Source organism: Sabethes cyaneus, chromosome 3, assembly GCF_943734655.1.
Source record: "Sabethes cyaneus chromosome 3, idSabCyanKW18_F2, whole genome shotgun sequence".
Classification (NCBI taxonomy): domain Eukaryota; kingdom Metazoa; phylum Arthropoda; class Insecta; order Diptera; family Culicidae; genus Sabethes; species Sabethes cyaneus.
The window spans coordinates 242522668-242531211 of record NC_071355.1 but is presented as its reverse complement, the minus strand read 5'-3'; positions in this window follow the sequence as shown (position 1 = coordinate 242531211).

Sequence of the window (8544 nt, the reverse complement as noted above, 5' to 3'; positions counted from 1 at the left end):
ATTAGAATAGGTTTGATCAAGTAGAATCGCGGAGAGTTTCACAGTTGAAACAGCAAGGCATCACCTCTTGTTGCATGTTGGGCTCAGCTGCTCAGATTTATTAAGCAAAAAATAATTCCGTAGTCTTTTTCAATTTGATAAATTTGTTACGTAACTCTTCTCATGACTCCCCCTCCCCCCTACGTAACAAAAAGTAACGCAAGCACGACTACCCCCCCCTCCCCTCTGACCGTTACGTAATTTGTGCACGAAGCCTTTTATCCGACTCACCGATCAATTTGCGTTTAGATTGAAGCTTCTTGTTGTCCAACCTTCTTAATTGTTTTCGGTGCTCCGCAGGGGAGTGCTTTAAGACCGCGTTGCATGTTGGCTTGGCCAACACGGCAGTCTCTGTGTGAAATGAAGCCGGGAACGAAGTTAGCGGAAGACTCGGCCAACATTATTTTAATCATTTTGAGCATATAGCATTTTGTGATTCGGAAAAGTCTCCGCTTATTTTTATGCTAATTTTGTAATGAAATCAAAGATCGCCACTGCAGACGGTTACCCACCATGGCTTTTACCTGTCGCCAGGACAGGTTCTCGTCTACAGCCCGGATGTCGTTGGCTAAGCTCCGTCGCCATGAGCCTCTGGGTCTGCCTCTTCTACGCTGTCCTTGTGGATTCCAGTCGAGTGCTTCTCTGCAAACCTCGCCTTGGCTACCAAGATATTGAAAGGTGTCTACCTGCTCAACTTGTTGTTCCGCTACTGTGAAGTTGGTGGTTTCAGTGTTCACTACCATTGACTTAGTTTTTGCTACATTGACTGTGAGACCTGCTGCCTGGGAGCTCTCGGAGAGGTCATCTAACTTGCTCTGCATATCGTTTCGGCGTTGTGCGAGCAAGACAATGTCGTCGGCTAGGTCGAGGTCATTTAGCTGCTCCATCGTTAGAGGATTCCAAGGCAATCCTCGATTTGGTCTACTGTCAATTACTCCAACTAATATCTCACCCATAACGATAAGAAACAGAAGCGGGGATAAAATGCAGCCCAGTCTCACGCCAGCAGTAACCCTTAAGGAGTCGGACAAGACGCCGTCGTGCAAAACCTTGCACGAGAACGCCTCGTACTGAGGCTCGATGAGATGGACTAGCTTATCTGGAACTCCTCTACGCCTAATTGCGCCCCAGATGTTTTCGTGGTTGAGTCGGTCGAACGTCTTTTCGAAGTCAACGAACACCAACAGAAGAGAGTCCTGGAATTCGTTGATCTGCTATAATGCGGTTGCAATATAATGCGGAGCGTTGTGATATGGTCTACACATTATCAGCCAGCAGCCAGCACGAAATCCAGCTTGCTGCCGCCGGAGAGTAGCTTCGATCTTCTCCTGGATCCGGTTGAGGATTACCTTACAGAGTACTTTGAGAGTAATACAGAGCAACGTGATGCCACGCTAGTTACCGCATACAGTTGGGTCTCCTTTTTTAAAGACTGACCAGTATGCCCTGCATATAATGTACCGGAAAGCTTGTGGTTTCCCATATATTGTTGAATGCATCATCTGAGCTGACAAAGATGGGTCAGCTTTGACCATCTCGGCTTGGACCCTGGTGCACTGTTCGATTTCCTGCTTTTGAATGTTATCCGAATTTCATGCAGTGAAGGCGCCTCACCTTTTTGTTTAACAGCCCTCTCCAGTTCACACTTAAAAATAAGCACCGAGTTCGGCAAAATTTTGCCGAAATCCCAACAGCCGAACGTTCGGTAAAAATGTCGATGGTATATCGACGTTTACGGATCTTTAGTAACATTTGGCAACATAAAAAATTTTATCGAACGGTCAGCTGTAGAGATGTAGAGAGAAAATTTTGCCGAACTTGGTGCTTTTTTTTTAAGTTTGTTCGACGTATTGTTAACTGGCAGTTGTCTTAGCCGTTCTGCCGAGGGTTTCGTCACTGGTCGTAATGAAGGTGTTCTTGATGATGGTTCGTTGCTTTTCGAATCTTGGCTGGCAAATCCGAGGCTCGGGTTTCAAGTTATGTGACAAAGGTCCTTTTCACCTCAGGATTCTCCAAACGGTGGACGTCATAATGGTACCCAAATTTCTACTTCCGTCGTTGACCACGTTGGATATAAGCAGGGACATCGGTAACTGGGTTTCGTCAGCCAGGGACGGCATAGCTTTCTGGTGCAGGGTTTGGACACCGTGTTTTGTTTGTCGTTCCGGTTCAGTGCATTGCGGACCTTCAGACGTAAAGGCCGGCACATTTCGTCGTTTTATGGACAAACCAGACAAACATCTGCCTTCTATGTCACATCGCAAATCAAAAGTTTGAGCCGACGTTTGATCGATGTCAGCTTTCTCCGGTTTTATTTTTGCTGCTACCTGACGGTCACTGGGTCGTTTGGGTAAGCTTGATTTACTTCACCACCTGGGACACCATCAAATGATGGATGTCCAAGTATTTCTTGGTCCATCGCAGTCGAATGTTCCACGTTGACCCATATGATTTTTTGGCGGATTTGCTCTTGCTCTGATGACATCGCGTTAAACCATTCAACAGATTGATTTTGAGATATTACTACCTTTAGAATTTACTTATGATTGATTGCGAATATTATTGTGTTCCACGTGTATAAAGGGTGAATATTAATAACTGTCAGTAAAGTAAATGGTCACCAAAATAAGACGCTTGTATAAAACTCGAGAGGATTTAAATCAGGCGAAGAAGCAGGGCACTCTTTCGAAGAAATAAAATCCGGAAAATTGTTCTTACACTAAACCTGGGTAACTTTCGCCTGATGGGACAGTGCAGAATCTTTTTGATTTTAACACCAGGTTCAATGAACCGCAATGGAGCCTTCAAATTCCTGGAGAAACATCGCCATACCATCGCGCTGGAAACATTCTGGAACCTTTGAACTGCCAGTTTGTCCCAAGGAATGATAGAAAGATGCGCTGCATATATCCGTTCACTTTGTTTGTTGTGGTGATCCTGCAGCAGGAACATTTTTTCGTCCGAAAATAGAATTTCACAAATACCAGCAGCGATCGACATTTTTAGACTCTCGCAACCTTCTGTTTTTCAGTCAAACCGTCCACTCGTTTTTTATATGTGATCAATCGAAGATCAAGTTAGCCGCCCAGTCAGCTTCGAGGTACGATGCTGGCACAGAACAGAAGTGGAAGTCCGAACGATTCGGCGATCAAAACTGGTAACCGAGTCTTTTTTGTTTTTATTTTTCTTTGGGAAGGTTTTCGCATAGAAGCGAATAACAGCAATATAAGCAGAACGCTCGCTGCCAATCGCATAGCAGCTTTCACATGCATTCGTGTGCATTCGTATGCGTTCGTGTGTTTTCGTGGAAAAAAGTGACTCGCTACCGCCAGGTTCGCTAGTATCTGTAGAAAGTAGCATGTACGTGTTTGGATTTCTACTTCCACTTCTGTTCTGTGATGCTGGTCTGACAAGCTGCTAGATAGTCAGTAGGATTTTTGCACTAGCTCCCCCCCCCTTCTGGCTACGTGGCTGGTTGACTGGGAAATTCCCAGTTCCTTGGTCATCTTACACATTTAAATAAAGAATGTAATCTCGGTAAAGCCTATAACCGAATTACGTAAAAACTTGTCTATTTTCCTGTGATATCGCTAGAGATTTCTAACTTTATCGTAATTCTGAATATATTATTACTGAGATTACGGAAACGAAACCTGTTTACTGAGAATCCGCAAAATTATTTGCCCTGTTAGACTACAATACAGTCAGAACTCAGTAGAACAAAATACCGAATCTCGGTGTTTCGGGAACGTTTTATCAAGAACCTGTTAAAAAGAGCAGATTGTTTTACCGAGATCCCGGGAAACAAAATTTCCTTAAATAATAGGTGCGCGTTTAATATCAATACCAAAATTGAAAATATTTTCTGGTAGATTGACCTCGATTTTTGCAAAACCATTGCTCTGTTTGGAAGAACATGACTATTGTCACGTGAATTCCACTAGCCTCCAGCAAGCACCTAGTACATTCTTGCAGATATCCGGTTCTGGCTGTTGTCCGAACTGGATTCTGCGAATTAGGATGTACACACGAAGCAGCTCTAAGCAATTTTCTACTCAAGCTTAGATGTAGCTTCTACTGGATAATTTCATTTAAAATACCTATTTCTGATTAACAAAATAAATTTTTCTGCAAAAAGTTTATCAAAGTACGGCATATTCTTTTATTGTTTTTTGCTAAATTTTTGGGCCCTATTAAAATGTGGGTCATCAAATAAAAAACGTGATGCGAAAAGGAAAAAGTTAGTGTGATCATTTATATGAACCAAATTTTCAGATCTAGTAGATCTGTGACTTTTTTTGTTGCCTTTGGATGTGTAAACGCCTTTGAATAGGCAATAGTTTTCGATGCCTTTCAGCGTTCCAATTGTCTTGAATCAATGTACTGCATAAAATTTGACCGGGGCATTCAGCGGCTATTGGTCATTTTGAAAGGAGGGCGCTACTCAGGAAGGCCGAAAAATAATGGATTTTCTTAATTTTTTTCTGACGTTGGGATTAAAGGTTAGTGGGGGTACATTTGAAGATGCATTTTGTATTTCTTGGATGCATTATAATGCTGGTTGGCAGCTGGACGCGTGGGTACTCCTGCGGTACGTGCCGGGAACCAACGGATTATCGTATAATGGATTTTATAAGTATAAAACGCTAATCAGACCGGTAGTCCTATTCTTACCTGATGAATTTCTCGTCGGATCTCTTCTCTGTTGTCGTTTAGATCTTCTCCCTCGTCCCTACACCTGTCAGGTTTAGGTGCGTATCCATCACGAGTTTGGTTCACCTTCTCGTAAAAGTTGCGCGTGCTATTAGCCTGTAATAAAGGGTGTCGAACATCAAATTGCACCTCGGAAGAAATTCTGTAGAAAATTACTCAGTTGACCGATCCTTTTCAAACTTTTAAACAATAAAGTACAACCCATTAGTAAGCTTTCGGCATATTTATTTCATTCAATTTCGATGCCAACCGTATGTTGGCACCTTACGCATCACTTCATTTATAAGATTCTGTACAACATCTGGCTGCAGGTTCTTCTTCAGAAACCCCATTTTCCCCCATGTCTTCCTCAGATTTTACCTCTTTTGGATGTTTCCATTGTGCCTGCTTCATAATAGCCCAGCATTTTTCGATAATTGCGGTGCGTTGGGGGGGTTCAAGTCCTTGGGTACGAAAGTAACCTCGTTGGCTTCGTACCACTCCAGGACATCCTTTGAATAGTAGCACGAAGCTAGATCCAAAAGTTCGTAGGGCCCTCGTGTTGCTTCAGCAGAGGAAGCAGACGCTTCTGTAGATACTTCTTGAGGCACCCGTTTGCCACATGAGCGGATCGCTTGCCAAATCATGTATTTTTTGGCAAACTTTGAAAGTTTCTGCTTCCTTACTTCCTCTGAAACATCAAAATTGTGCTGGGCGGTGTTCTCGGAGTTACGCAGTAACGTTTAATCACACGGCTGACCGTTGACTGCACGATTCCGAGTAGTTTTCCGATGACAGAGTTGAAGATTTTCCAGGTGTTTGGTGCAAAATCAATTCGCGACGTTGCATTTCGGGTGACGCCATTTTTTCCAATTTTCGAAAAACTGACAGCGATAAAATACAGTGTAAAAATACACTCTAAACTAATTCTACACAAATTTTCAACAGAAAATACCCAATGGGTAATGTTCTACAGCGTTTCTTCCGTGGTGCAATTTGATGTGGGACACCCTTTAGTTGTTCCAGCTCCTCACGATCTCTGTCCTCCTTCTGGCATCTTTTCCTCCTCAGGATCATGGTCAATTTAGCATGGACAGGATCATGGACAAGCGTTGAGCTCGTCGATACTTGGTCAAATTCTCTCTCGTGGATATGCTTAGATAGTTTTTCCAAGCTCTTTTTTTTCCTCTCTATATCTTGTTGGCATTCCCCGTCAAACCAATCATTTCGTGCACTCGAGGTTTCCACACCTAGCACCGAGGTTGCGGCCTAGTTGATGGCCAAGTGTACCATACTCCATCCGTTATCGAGGGTTGAAGCATCTAGCTGGACGGAAGAAAGCAGAGCTTCTTCCATTGCTTCCCTGCCGACATGGACGTTCATATCCCCGATGACGATCTTCATGTCCTGTCGTGAGCAGCTGTTGTACGTTTCCTCCAGCTGCACACAGAACGCTCCCTTCTCGTCATCGGGTTTACCTTCGGGTGGACAATGTACGTTTATGATGGTGTAGTCGAAAAAACGGGCTTTTATCCTCAACACGCGCATCCTCTCGTTGATCACTTTCCAGTCCACTACGCGATTGGGCATTTTGCCCAACACTACGAAGCTTATTCGCAGCTAGTTGGTCGCTCCACCGCTTTCTACGTGGCTGACCAACGGGATACAAGGGTATCTACACACTCGCTTTGCAGAATAAACGCCATTGTATCCTTCGTAACCATGTTTGTTTCAAGGATATTAAAATGCGACATTTTAGATTTTAGAAAAATATTCTAAAATGGGTACTAGCAGACTTCGTCACAGAACGCCAGTTTAAACTAATATAAGCTAGGTGTGATTATAAAGTTTGACTAAATCAATTCTGGATGCTCCTCGTGCGTCACCGGCACGCCTTTTGTGGTACGAACTTGAACCATTTGACCTAACTTTGCTTGCATATTTATGAAGAACAATTGGGGCTAGTTTCGTCAAAATATTCCCCCACGTTGCGGAGCAGTACAGAATGGAACTCGAACGAGGTGAAAAAAATCTTGCACAAACCCCTTGAAAATCCATAGTGGTCTAGAGATCAAAGTTGGCCAAAATGCTAAAACTGAAAAACACAACAGTTTGTAATGTTCTGAAGGATTATAAGGAGAATATAGATGTGGAGAGGCTACAAAGAGCTTGTCAGAAAACCGGAACTTGGGACTAGAAGAGGAAGATTAGTGGTACGTTGAGTCCAATCCTGATATGGCTTGAAGGTGCGTTGCCAACCAGGGAAGGTTCGATCAGTTTGAGTTAATTTTGATTCATTTGACAGTATACCGTCTCAGTCGAGCAAAATTTATCAGAGTTATACCCATGGCTTTGCTTTTTTACGTTCACATGTAAGTACAGTGTCTATAATCTGAGTATCCTTGCCTTGGAAATAGATACCTACTTAAAACGATAGAGGAAACGAAGAAGAATCAGAAAAATTAATACTGCAAACTGAGTTGACACCCTGATATAATGGTTTAAGATAATCTTCTCCCATCTTTAGATACAATTTATTCTGCCCTCATCATGGTAATCGCCTAGAAAGTTCACACTCAAGAACTGCGTGTTATGTATGACCATCGTTGTTAGCTGGATTGTTGGTACGAATCTTCATCAAAGATTGCATAAAAACTCGCGTTAAATAAATAAAACAGCTGTATAATGGTTCCGGCATCGCGGGTTCGTCCGCTGCCATGCATTCATGTTGTTCATCGTAGCGGTAAATATTTTCACACACTTTACCAGAGTGCAATGCCGGTGCTGCTGCTGCCGCTGCTGCTGGTTGGGTGCTGGTGCACTACGCACTGCTAGGTAGGTACCTACCTACCAAGCAGCAGTGGAATTTACACTTCCCCGAGTTCCGGGCACCCAACAACCGAACCAAACGGATGGGAGACGCGACGGTCGGTGACGGTGAGATGGAAAGAGTTAAATCGTCGTCACAGATTTTTTTTTTCGTTCACCACGACGGCGATGATGCCGTGCGATCACGAGAAACTCGAAGCATGAAAGCAGAAACCGCAATCAAAACAAAAGCCCAACGTCGAGTCGAGAGAGCTTCGACGATTTATTTTTTTTACGAGTAACGTTTATTTCGAGCGGTGGAGGATGGGACGGGCTTTGACCGCTAAACTGGATTAAGGTGAACTTGAACTTGGCTATCAATCAGGTGGCATACTTTTGGCTACTGGTTATACTGAGGTTCGCTTGTCTCTCAAAGGTAGGATTGTGTGGGATATTTAATCCGAGGCTTAGTAACTTGACTGGAGTATTGAAACTAGTTTAAGCTACTTATGCATAGCGGACTTATATTGGTAGGCTACTCTGTCCACTCATGGAATCAGATATTGAGAAAAGATGTTAATTGCGGGAGGACCCATTAACGGACGCCTAATTATGACTATCTAGTTTAAGTTTCGTTTTGAAGCTTTTGTGCTGATTGCAGCTGAACACAGCAGAGGATGGAAGAAAATGATCTAACCTCTCAGATGACGATTTACCGACAGAATTTCAAGACTATCTGTGTCGGTCAGTTCGACAATCAAAGTTTTTTATGCTGTACTCATGTGTGCTGCTCTTCCGCGTAATTCTGCGCTCACAAATAGTGCAAATCATACGCGGCAATAGAACGTGGCATCTCCTGCAAAGTCTATTAGAAAGTACCGTAATCTGATTGTTCGGGGGATCTGTTCGTAATGCTGGCCGGAGAGGATAGGTATCGTTGCTAAGAGTACTGACCTACTTCCTGAACGTAACAATAATTATTATCATCAATTCTACTTAGCAATA